Source organism: Oncorhynchus nerka, linkage group LG13 (genome assembly GCF_034236695.1).
Source record: "Oncorhynchus nerka isolate Pitt River linkage group LG13, Oner_Uvic_2.0, whole genome shotgun sequence".
Taxonomy (NCBI): Eukaryota; Metazoa; Chordata; class Actinopteri; order Salmoniformes; family Salmonidae; genus Oncorhynchus; species Oncorhynchus nerka.
Window position 1 is genome coordinate 17,702,020 of NC_088408.1, and position 14,151 is coordinate 17,716,170.

Consider the following 14,151-nt stretch of genomic DNA (forward strand, 5'->3'; position numbering starts at 1 on the left):
AGAGGAGGAAAATGAAAATTGGTCAGGGAAGGACATTGACAGCTGCAAACATTGTCAGGACAGTATAGTGAGGTTGTACTAACACAGTATAGTGAGGTTGTACTAACACAGTATAGTGAGGTTGTACTAACACAGTATAGTGAGGTTGTACTAACACAGTATAGTGAGGTTGTACTAACACAGTATAGTGAGGTTGTACTAACACAGTATAGTGGGGTTATATAGTGAGGTTGTACTAACACAGTATAGTGAGGTTGTACTAGCACAGTATAGTGAGGTTGTACTACCACAGTATAGTGAGGTTGTACTAACACAGTATAGTGAGGTTGTACTAACACAGTATAGTGAGGTTGTACTAACACAGTATAGTGAGGTTGTACTAACACAGTATAGTGGGGTTGTACTAACACAGTATAGTGAGGTTGTACTAACACAGTATAGTGAGGTTGTACTACCACAGTATAGTGAGGTTGTACTAACACAGTATAGTGAGGTTGTACTAACACAGTATAGTGAGGTTGTACTAACACAGTATAGTGAGGTTGTACTAACACAGTATAGTGAGGTTGTACTAACACAGTATAGTGGGGTTGTACTAACACAGTATAGTGAGGTTGTACTAACACAGTATAGTGAGGTTGTACTAACACAGTATAGTGAGGTTGTACTAACACAGTATAGTGAGGTTGTACTAACACAGTATAGTGAGGTTGTACTAACACAGTATAGTGAGGTTGTACTAACACAGTATAGTGAGGTTGTACTAACACAGTATAGTGAGGTTGTACTAACACAGTATAGTGAGGTTGTACTAACACAGTATAGTGAGGTTGTACTAACACAGTATAGTGAGGTTATACTAACACAGTATAGTGGGGTTATATTAACACAGTATAGTGAGGTTATACTAACACAGTATGGTGGGGTTATATAGTGAGGTTGTACTAACACAGTATAGTGAGGTTGTACTAACACAGTATAGTGAGGTTGTACTAACACAGTATAGTGGGGTTATACTAACACAGTATAGTATAGTGGGGTTGTACTAACACAGTATAGTGGGGTTGTGCTAACACAGTATAGCGGGGTTGTGCTAACACAGTATAGTGAGGTTGTACTAACACAGTATAGTATAGTCGGGTTATATTAACACAGTATAGTGGGGTTGTACTAACACAGTATAGTGAGGTTGTACTAACATAGTATAGTGAGGTTGTACTAACACAGTATAGTGGGGTTATATAGTGAGGTTGTACTAACACAGTATAGTGGGGTTGTACTAACACAGTATAGTGGGGTTATATAGTGAGGTTGTACTAACACAGTATAGTGGGGTTGTACTAACACAGTATAGTGAGGTTGTACTAACACAGTATAGTGAGGTTGTACTAACACAGTATAGTGAGGTTGTACTAACACAGTATAGTATAGTCGGGTTATATTAACACAGTATAGTGGGGTTGTACTAACACAGTATAGTGAGGTTGTACTAACACAGTATAGTGAGGTTGTACTAACACAGTATAGTGGGGTTATATAGTGAGGTTGTACTAACACAGTATAGTGGGGTTGTACTAACACAGTATAGTGAGGTTGTACTAACACAGTATAGTGAGGTTGTACTAACACAGTATAGTGAGGTTGTACTAACACAGTATAGTGAGGTTGTACTAACACAGTATAGTGAGGTTGTACTAACACAGTATAGTGGGGTTATATAGTGAGGTTGTACTAACACAGTATAGTGGGGTTGTACTAACACAGTATAGTGAGGTTGTACTAACACAGTATAGTGAGGTTGTACTAACACAGTATAGTGAGGTTGTACTAACACAGTATAGTGGGTTGTACTAACACAGTATAGTGAGGTTATACTAACACAGTATAGTGAGGTTGTACTAACACAGTATAGTGAGGTTGTACTAACACAGTATAGTGAGGTTGTACTAACACAGTATAGTGAGGTTGTACTAACACAGTATAGTGGGTTGTTAACACAGTATAGTGAGGTTGTACTAACACAGTATAGTGGGGTTGTACTAACACAGTATAGTGGGTTGTACTAACACAGTATAGTGAGGTTGTACTAACACAGTATAGTGAGGTTGTACTAACACAGTATAGTGAGGTTATACTAACACAGTATAGTGGGGTTATATTAACACAGTATAGTGAGGTTATACTAACACAGTATGGTGGGGTTATATAGTGAGGTTGTACTAACACAGTATAGTGAGGTTGTACTAACACAGTATAGTGAGGTTGTACTAACACAGTATAGTGAGGTTATACTAACACAGTATAGTGGGGTTATACTAACACAGTATAGTGGGGTTATACTAACACAGTATAGTGGGGTTATACTAACACAGTATAGTGAGGTTGTACTAACACAGTATAGTGGGTTATATTAACACAGTATAGTGAGGTTGTACTAACACAGTATAGTGAGGTTGTACTAACACAGTATAGTGAGGTTATACTAACACAGTATAGTGGGGTTATATAGTGAGGTTGTACTAACACAGTATAGTGGGGTTGTACTAACACAGTATAGTGAGGTTGTACTAACACAGTATAGTGAGGTTGTACTAACACAGTATAGTGGGGTTGTACTAACACAGTATAGTGAGGTTGTACTAACACAGTATAGTGAGGTTGTACTAACACAGTATAGTGAGGTTGTACTAACACAGTATAGTGGGGTTGTACTAACACAGTATAGTGAGGTTGTACTAACACAGTATAGTGAGGTTGTACTAACACAGTATAGTGAGGTTGTACTAACACAGTATAGTGAGGTTGTACTAACACAGTATAGTATAGTGGGGTTATATTAACACAGTATAGTGGGGTTGTACTAACACAGTATAGTGGGTTGTACTAACACAGTATAGTGAGGTTGTACTAACACAGTATAGTGAGGTTGTACTAACACAGTATAGTGAGGTTGTACTAACACAGTATAGTGAGGTTGTACTAACACAGTATAGTGAGGTTGTACTAACACAGTATAGTGGGGTTATATAGTGAGGTTGTACTAACACAGTATAGTGGGGTTGTACTAACACAGTATAGTGAGGTTGTACTAACACAGTATAGTGAGGTTGTACTAACACAGTATAGTGGGGTTATACTAACACAGTATAGTGATGGTGGGGTTATATAGTGAGGTTGTACTAACACAGTATAGTGAGGTTGTACTAACACAGTATAGTGAGGTTGTACTAACACAGTATAGTGGGGTTATACTAACACAGTATAGTGGGGTTATACTAACACAGTATAGTGGGGTTGTACTAACACAGTATAGTGGGGTTGTACTAACACAGTATAGTGAGGTTGTACTAACACAGTATAGTGAGGTTGTACTAACACAGTATAGTGAGGTTGTACTAACACAGTATAGTGAGGTTGTACTAACACAGTATAGTGAGGTTGTACTAACACAGTATAGTGAGGTTGTACTAACACAGTATAGTGGGGTTATATAGTGAGGTTGTACTAACACAGTATAGTGGGGTTGTACTAACACAGTATAGTGAGGTTGTACTAACACAGTATAGTGGGGTTATATAGTGAGGTTGTACTAACACAGTATAGTGGGGTTGTACTAACACAGTATAGTGAGGTTGTACTACCACAGTATAGTGAGGTTGTACTAACACAGTATAGTGAGGTTGTACTAACACAGTATAGTGGGTTGTACTAACACAGTATAGTGAGGTTGTACTAACACAGTATAGTGGGGTTATATAGTGAGGTTGTACTAACACAGTATAGTGGGGTTGTACTAACACAGTATAGTGAGGTTGTACTAACACAGTATAGTGAGGTTGTACTAACACAGTATAGTGGGGTTATATAGTGAGGTTGTACTAACACAGTATAGTGAGGTTGTACTAACACAGTATAGTGAGGTTGTACTAACACAGTATAGTGAGGTTATACTAACACAGTATAGTGGGGTTATACTAACACAGTATAGTGAGGTTATACTAACACAGTATGGTGGGGTTATATAGTGAGGTTGTACTAACACAGTATAGTGGGGTTGTACTAACACAGTATAGTGAGGTTGTACTAACACAGTATAGTGAGGTTATACTAACACAGTATAGTGGGGTTATACTAACACAGTATAGTGAGGTTATACTAACACAGTATAGTGGGGTTATACTAACACAGTATAGTGGGGTTGTACTAACACAGTATAGTGAGGTTGTACTAACACAGTATAGTGAGGTTGTACTAACACAGTATAGTGAGGTTGTACTAACACAGTATAGTGGGGTTGTACTAACACAGTATAGTGAGGTTGTACTAACACAGTATAGTGAGGTTGTACTAACACAGTATAGTGAGGTTATACTAACACAGTATAGTGGGGTTATATTAACACAGTATAGTGAGGTTATACTAACACAGTATGGTGGGGTTATATAGTGGGGTTGTACTAACACAGTATAGTGAGGTTGTACTACCACAGTATAGTGAGGTTGTACTAACACAGTATAGTGAGGTTGTACTAACACAGTATAGTGAGGTTGTACTAACACAGTATAGTGAGGTTGTACTAACACAGTATAGTATAGTCGGGTTATATTAACACAGTATAGTGGGGTTGTACTAACACAGTATAGTGAGGTTGTACTAACACAGTATAGTGGGGTTATATAGTGAGGTTGTACTAACACAGTATAGTGGGGTTGTACTAACACAGTATAGTGAGGTTGTACTACCACAGTATAGTGAGGTTGTACTAACACAGTATAGTGAGGTTGTACTAACACAGTATAGTGAGGTTGTACTAACACAGTATAGTGAGGTTGTACTAACACAGTATAGTGGGGTTATATAGTGAGGTTGTACTAACACAGTATAGTGGGGTTGTACTAACACAGTATAGTGAGGTTGTACTAACACAGTATAGTGAGGTTGTACTAACACAGTATAGTGGGGTTATATAGTGAGGTTGTACTAACACAGTATAGTGGGGTTGTACTAACACAGTATAGTGAGGTTGTACTAACACAGTATAGTGAGGTTATACTAACACAGTATAGTGGGGTTATATTAACACAGTATAGTGAGGTTATACTAACACAGTATAGTGAGGTTGTACTAGTATAGTGAGGTTGTACTAACACAGTATAGTGAGGTTGTACTAACACAGTATAGTGAGGTTATACTAACACAGTATAGTGGGGTTATACTAACACAGTATAGTGGGTTGTACTAACACAGTATAGTGGGGTTATACTAACACAGTATAGTGAGGTTGTACTAACACAGTATAGTGAGGTTGTACTAACACAGTATAGTGGGGTTGTACTAACACAGTATAGTGAGGTTGTACTAACACAGTATAGTGAGGTTGTACTAACACAGTATAGTGAGGTTGTACTAACACAGTATAGTGAGGTTGTACTAACACAGTATAGTGAGGGTACTAGTATAGTGAGGTTATACTAACACAGTATAGTGAGGTTGTACTAACACAGTATAGTGAGGTTGTACTAACACAGTATAGTGAGGTTGTACTAACACAGTATAGTGGGGTTATATAGTGAGGTTGTACTAACACAGTATAGTGGGGTTGTACTAACACAGTATAGTGAGGTTGTACTAACACAGTATAGTGAGGTTGTACTAACACAGTATAGTGAGGTTGTACTAACACAGTATAGTGGGGTTATATTAACACAGTATAGTGAGGTTATACTAACACAGTGTGGTGGGGTTATAGTGAGGTTGTACTAACACAGTATAGTGAGGTTGTACTAACACAGTATAGTGAGGTTGTACTAACACAGTATAGTGGGGTTATATAGTGAGGTTGTACTAACACAGTATAGTGGGGTTGTACTAACACAGTATAGTGAGGTTGTACTAACACAGTATAGTGAGGTTGTACTAACACAGTATAGTGAGGTTGTACTAACACAGTATAGTGAGGTTGTACTAACACAGTATAGTTAGGTTGTACTAACACAGTATAGTATAGGGTTATATAGTGAGGTTGTACTAACACAGTATAGTGGGGTTGTACTAACACAGTATAGTGAGGTTGTACTAACACAGTATAGTGGGGTTGTACTAACACAGTATAGTGAGGTTGTACTAACACAGTATAGTGAGGTTGTACTAACACAGTATAGTGGGGTTATATAGTGAGGTTGTACTAACACAGTATAGTGGGGTTGTACTAACACAGTATAGTGAGGTTGTACTAACACAGTATAGTGAGGTTGTACTAACACAGTATAGTGAGGTTATACTAACACAGTATAGTGGGTTATATTAGTATAGTGAGGTTGTACTAACACAGTATGGTGGGGTTATATAGTGAGGTTGTACTAACACAGTATAGTGAGGTTGTACTAACACAGTATAGTGAGGTTGTACTAACACAGTATAGTGAGGTTATACTAACACAGTATAGTGGGGTTATACTAACACAGTATAGTGAGGTTATACTAACACAGTATAGTGAGGTTATACTAACACAGTATAGTGGGGTTATACTAACACAGTATAGTGGGGTTATACTAACACAGTATAGTGGGGTTATACTAACAGTATAGTATAGTGGGGTTGTACTAACACAGTATAGTGGGTTGTACTAAACACAGTATAGTGGGTTGTACTAACACAGTATAGTGAGGTTGTACTAACACAGTATAGTATAGTGTACTACCACAGTATAGTGAGGTTGTACTAACACAGTATAGTGAGGTTGTACTAACACAGTATAGTTAGGTTGTACTAACACAGTATAGTGGGGTTATATAGTGAGGTTGTACTAACACAGTATAGTGGGGTTGTACTAACACAGTATAGTGAGGTTGTACTAACACAGTATAGTGAGGTTGTACTAACACAGTATAGTGAGGTTGTACTAACACAGTATAGTGAGGTTGTACTAACACAGTATAGTGGGGTTATATAGTGAGGTTGTACTAACACAGTATAGTGGGGTTGTACTAACACAGTATAGTGAGGTTGTACTAACACAGTATAGTGAGGTTGTACTAACACAGTATAGTGAGGTTATACTAACACAGTATAGTGGGGTTATATTAACACAGTATAGTGAGGTTATACTAACACAGTATGGTGGGGTTATATAGTGAGGTTGTACTAACACAGTATAGTGAGGTTGTACTAACACAGTATAGTGAGGTTGTACTAACACAGTATAGTGAGGTTATACTAACACAGTATAGTGGGGTTATATTAACACAGTATAGTGAGGTTATACTAACACAGTATAGTGAGGTTATACTAACACAGTATAGTGGGGTTATACTAACACAGTATAGTGGGGTTATACTAACACAGTATAGTGGGGTTATACTAACACAGTATAGTATAGTGGGGTTGTACTAACACAGTATAGTGGGGTTGTGCTAACACAGTATAGCGGGGTTGTGCTAACACAGTATAGTGAGGTTGTACTAACACAGTATAGTATAGTCGGGTTATATTAACACAGTATAGTGGGGTTGTACTAACACAGTATAGTGAGGTTGTACTAACACAGTATAGTGAGGTTGTACTAACACAGTATAGTGAGGTTGTACTAACACAGTATAGTGGGGTTATATAGTGAGGTTGTACTAACACAGTATAGTGGGGTTGTACTAACACAGTATAGTGAGGTTGTACTAACACAGTATAGTGAGGTTGTACTACCACAGTATAGTGAGGTTGTACTAACACAGTATAGTGAGGTTGTACTAACACAGTATAGTAACTAACACAGTATAGTGAGGTTGTACTAACACAGTATAGTGAGGTTGTACTAACACAGTATAGTGGGGTTATATAGTGAGGTTGTACTAACACAGTATAGTGAGGTTGTACTAACACAGTATAGTGAGGTTGTACTAACACAGTATAGTGAGGTTATACTAACACAGTATAGTGGGGTTATATTAACACAGTATAGTGAGGTTATACTAACACAGTATGGTGGGGTTATACTAACACAGTATAATGGGGTTGTGCTAACACAGTATAGTGAGGTTGTACTAACACAGTATAGTATAGTGGGGTTATATTAACACAGTATAGTGGGGTTGTACTAACACAGTATAGTGAGGTTGTACTAACACAGTATAGTGAGGTTGTACTAACACAGTATAGTGAGGTTGTACTAACACAGTATAGTGAGGTTGTACTAACACAGTATAGTGGGGTTATACTAACACAGTATAGTGGGGTTGTGCTAACACAGTATAGTGAGGTTGTACTAACACAGTATAGTGAGGTTGTACTAACACAGTATAGTGAGGTTGTACTAACACAGTGTAGTGGGGTTATACTAACACAGTATAGTGGGGTTGTACTAACACAGTATAGTGGGGTTATATAGTGGGGTTGTACTAACACAGTATAGTGGGGTTGTACTAACACAGTATAGTGGGGTTGTACTAACACAGTATGGTGGGGTTATACTAACACAGTATAGTGGGGTTGTACTAACACAGTATAGTGAGGTTGTACTAACACAGTATAGTGGGGTTGTACTAACACAGTATAGTGGGGTTGTACTAACACAGTATAGTGGGGTTGTACTAACACAGTATAGCGGGGTTGTATAGTGGGGTTGTACTAACACAGTATAGTGGGGTTGTACTAACACAGTATAGTGGGGTTGTACTAACACAGTATAGTTGGGTTGTACTAACACAGTATAGTGGGGTACTAACACAGTATAGTGGGGTTGTACTAACACAGTGTAGTGGGGTTGTACTAACACAGTATAGTGGGGTTGTACTAACACAGTATAGTGGGGTTGTACTAACACAGTATAGTGGGGTTGTACTAACACAGTATAGTGGGGTTGTACTAACACAGTGTAGTGGGGTTGTACTAACACAGTATGGTGGGGTTATATAGTGGGGTTGTACTAACACAGTATAGTGGGGTTGTACTAACACAGTATAGTGGGGTTGTACTAACACAGTATAGTGGGGTTGTACTAACACAGTGTAGTGGGGTTGTACTAACACAGTATGGTGGGGTTATATAGTGGGGTTGTACTAACACAGTATAGTGGGGTTGTACTAACACAGTATAGTGGGGTTGTACTAAAACAGTATAGTGGGGTTGTACTAACACAGTGTGGTGGGGTTGTACAGTATAGTGAGGTTGTACTAACACAGTATAGTGGGGTTGTACTAACACAGTATAGTGGGGTTGTACTAACACAGTATAGTGGGGTTATACTAACACAGTATAGTGGGGTTATACTAACACAGTATAGTGGGGTTATACTAACACAGTATAGTGGGGTTGTACTAACACAGTACTAACACAGGGTTGTACTAACACAGTATAGTGGGGTTATACTAACACAGTATAGTGGGGTTATATTAACACAGTATAGTGGGGTTGTACTAACACAGTATAGTGGGGTTGTACTAACACAGTATAGTATAGTGGGGTTGTACTAACACAGTATAGTGGGGTTGTACTAACACAGTATAGTGAGGTTGTACTAACACAGTATAGTGAGGTTATACTAACACAGTATAGTGGGGTTGTACTAACACAGTATAGTGGGGTTGTACTAACACAGTATAGTGAGGTTGTACTAACACAGTATAGTGGGGTTGTACTAACACAGTATAGTGGGGTTGTACTAACACAGTATAGTGGGGTTGTACTAACACAGTATAGTGAGGTTGTACTAACACAGTATAGTGAGGGTTGTACTAACACAGTATAGTGGGGTTGTACTAACACAGTATAGTGAGGTTGTACTAACACAGTATAGTGAGGTTGTACTAGTATAGTGAGGTTGTACTAACACAGTATAGTGAGGTTGTACTAACACAGTATAGTGAGGTTGTACTAACACAGTATAGTGGGGTTGTACTAACACAGTATAGTGGGTTGTACTAACACAGTATAGTGGGTTGTACTAACACAGTATAGTGAGGTTGTACTAACACAGTATAGTGAGGTTGTACTAACACAGTATAGTGGGGTTGTACTAACACAGTATAGTGGGTTGTACTAACACAGTATAGTGAGGTTGTACTAACACAGTATAGTGGGGGTACTAACACAGTATAGTGGGGTTGTACTAACACAGTATAGTGGGGTTGTACTAACACAGTATAGTGGGTTATACTAACACAGTATAGTGAGGTTGTACTAACACAGTATAGTATGGGGTTGTACTAACACAGTATAGTGGGGTTATACTAACACAGTATAGTGGGGTTATACTAACACAGTATAGTGGGGTTATACTAACACAGTATAGTGGGGTTGTACTAACACAGTATAGTGGGGTTGTACTAACACAGTATAGTATAGTGGGGTTGTACTAACACCGTATAGTGGGGTTGTACTAACACAGTATAGTGAGGTTGTACTAACACAGTATAGTGGGGTTATACTAACACAGTATAGTGGGGTTGTACTAACACAGTATAGTGGGGTTGTACTAACACAGTATAGTGAGGTTGTACTAACACAGTATAGTGGGGTTGTACTAACACAGTATAGTGGGGTTATACTAACACAGTATAGTGGGGTTGTACTAACACAGTATAGTGAGGTTGTACTAACACAGTATAGTGGGGTTATACTAACACAGTATAGTGGGGTACTAACACAGTATAGTGGGGTTGTACTAACACAGTATAGTGGGGTTGTACTAACACAGTATAGTGGGTTGTGCTAACACAGTATAGTGAGGTTGTACTAACACAGTATAGTGAGGTTGTACTAACACAGTATAGTGAGGTTGTACTAACACAGTATAGTGAGGTTGTACTAACACAGTATAGTGGGGTTGTACTAACACAGTATAGTGAGGTTGTACTAACACAGTATAGTGAGGTTGTACTAACACAGTATAGTGAGGTTGTACTAACACAGTATAGTGAGGTTGTACTAACACAGTATAGTGAGGTTGTACTAACACAGTATAGTGGGGTTATACTAACACAGTATAGTGGGGTTGTACTAACACAGTATAGTGAGGTTGTACTAACACAGTATAGTGAGGTTGTACTAACACAGTATAGTGAGGTTGTACTAACACAGTATAGTGGGGTTATACTAACACAGTATAGTGAGGTTGTACTAACACAGTATAGTGAGGTTGTACTAACACAGTATAGTGAGGTTGTACTAACACAGTATAGTGAGGTTGTACTAACACAGTATAGTGGGGTTATACTAACACAGTATAGTGAGGTTATACTAACACAGTATAGTGAGGTTATACTAACACAGTATAGTGGGGTTATACTAACACAGTATAGTGGGGTTATACTAACACAGTATAGTGGGGTTATACTAACACAGTATAGTATAGTGGGGTTGTACTAACACAGTATAGTGGGGTTGTACTAACACAGTATAGCGGGGTTGTGCTAACACAGTATAGTGAGGTTGTACTAACACAGTATAGTATAGTCGGGTTATATTAACACAGTATAGTGGGGTTGTACTAACACAGTATAGTGAGGTTGTACTAACACAGTATAGTGAGGTTGTACTAACACAGTATAGTGAGGTTGTACTAACACAGTATAGTGAGGTTGTACTAACACAGTATAGTGAGGTTGTACTAACACAGTATAGTGAGGTTGTACTAACACAGTATAGTGAGGTTGTACTAACACAGTATAGTGAGGTTGTACTAACACAGTATAGTGAGGTTGTACTAACACAGTATAGTGGGTTGTACTAACACAGTATAGTGAGGTTGTACTAACACAGTATAGTGGGGTTATATAGTGAGGTTGTACTAACACAGTATAGTGGGGTTGTACTAACACAGTATAGTGAGGTTGTACTAACACAGTATAGTGAGGTTATACTAACACAGTATAGTGGGGTTATATTAACACAGTATAGTGAGGTTATACTAACACAGTATGGTGGGGTTATACTAACACAGTATAATGGGGTTGTGCTAACACAGTATAGTGAGGTTGTACTAACACAGTATAGTATAGTGGGGTTATATTAACACAGTATAGTGGGGTTGTACTAACACAGTATAGTGAGGTTGTACTAACACAGTATAGTGAGGTTGTACTAACACAGTATAGTGAGGTTGTACTAACACAGTATAGTGAGGTTGTACTAACACAGTATAGTGGGGTTATACTAACACAGTATAGTGGGGTTGTACTAACACAGTATAGTGAGGTTGTACTAACACAGTATAGTGAGGTTGTACTAACACAGTATAGTGAGGTTGTACTAACACAGTATAGTGGGGTTATACTAACACAGTATAGTGGGGTTGTACGAACACAGTATAGTAGGGTTATATAGTGGGGTTGTACTAACACAGTATAGTGGGGTTGTACTAACACAGTATAGTGGGGTTGTACTAACACAGTATGGTGGGGTATAACACAGTATAGTGGGGTTGTACTAACACAGTATAGTGGGTTGTACTAACACAGTATAGTGGGTTGTACTAACACAGTATAGTGGGTTGTACTAACACAGTATAGTGGGGTTGTACTAACACAGTATAGCGGGGTTGTATAGTGGGGTTGTACTAACACAGTATAGTGGGGTTGTACTAACACAGTATAGTGGGGTTGTACTAACACAGTATAGTTGGGTTGTACTAACACAGTATAGTGGGTTGTACTAACACAGTATAGTGGGGTTGTACTAACACAGTATAGTGGGGTTGTACTAACACAGTATAGTGGGGTTGTACTAACACAGTATAGTGGGGTTGTACTAACACAGTATAGTGGGGTTGTACTAACACAGTATAGTGGGGTTGTACTAACACAGTATAGTGGGGTTGTACTAACACAGTATAGTGGGGTTGTACTAACACAGTATAGTGGGGTTGTACTAACACAGTATAGTGGGGTTGTACTAACACAGTATAGTGGGGTTGTACTAACACAGTGTAGTGGGTTGTACTAACACAGTATGGTGGGGTTATAGTGGGGTTGTACTAACACAGTATAGTGGGGTTGTACTAACACAGTATAGTGGGGTTGTACTAAAACAGTATAGTGGGTTGTACTAACACAGTGTAGTGGGGTTGTACTAACACAGTATAGTGGGGTTGTACTAACACAGTATAGTGGGGTTGTACTAACACAGTATAGTGGGTTGTACTAACACAGTATAGTGGGGTTGTACTAACACAGTATAGTGGGGTTGTACTAACACAGTATAGTGGGGTTATATTAACACAGTATAGTGGGGTTGTACTAACACAGTATAGTGGGGTTGTACTAACACAGTATAGTGGGGTTGTACTAACACAGTATAGTGGGGTTATACTAACACAGTATAGTGGGGTTATATTAACACAGTATAGTGGGGTTGTACTAACACAGTATAGTGGGGTTGTACTAACACAGTATAGTATAGTGGGGTTGTACTAACACAGTATAGTGGGGTTGTACTAACACAGTATAGTGAGGTTGTACTAACACAGTATAGTGGGGTTATACTAACACAGTATAGTGGGTTGTACTAACACAGTATAGTGGGGTTGTACTAACACAGTATAGTGGGGTTGTACTAACACAGTATAGTGGGGTTGTACTAACACAGTATAGTGGGTTGTACTAACACAGTATAGTGGGGTTGTACTAACACAGTATAGTGAGGTTGTACTAACACAGTATAGTGGGGTTATACTAACACAGTATAGTGGGGTTGTACTAACACAGTATAGTGTACTAACACAGTATAGTATAGTGGGGTTGTACTAACACAGTATAGTGGGGTTGTACTAACACAGTATAGTGAGGTTGTACTAACACAGTATAGTGAGGTTGTACTAACACAGTATAGTAGTACTAACACAGTATAGTGAGGTTGTACTAACACAGTATAGTGGGGTTGTACTAACACAGTATAGTGGGGTTGTACTAACACAGTATAGTGAGGTTGTACTAACACAGTATAGTGAGGTTGTACTAACACAGTATAGTGAGGTTGTACTAACACAGTATAGTGGGGTTATACTAACACAGTATAGTGGGGTTGTACTAACACAGTATAGTGGGTTGTACTAACACAGTATAGTGGGTTGTACTAACACAGTATAGTGGGGTTGTACTAACACAGTATGGTGGGGTTATACTAACAGTGGGGTTGTACTAACACAGTATAGTGAGGTTGTAC

General features: G+C 38.6%; 1 protein-coding gene across 1 annotated transcript in view; it reads right to left on the minus strand.

Moving 5' to 3' along the window:
* Window positions 1-14,151, minus strand: part of LOC115122210 (myelin transcription factor 1-like protein) — a 118,984-nt gene that overhangs the window by 3,598 nt on the left and 101,235 nt on the right. The window lies entirely within an intron of this gene.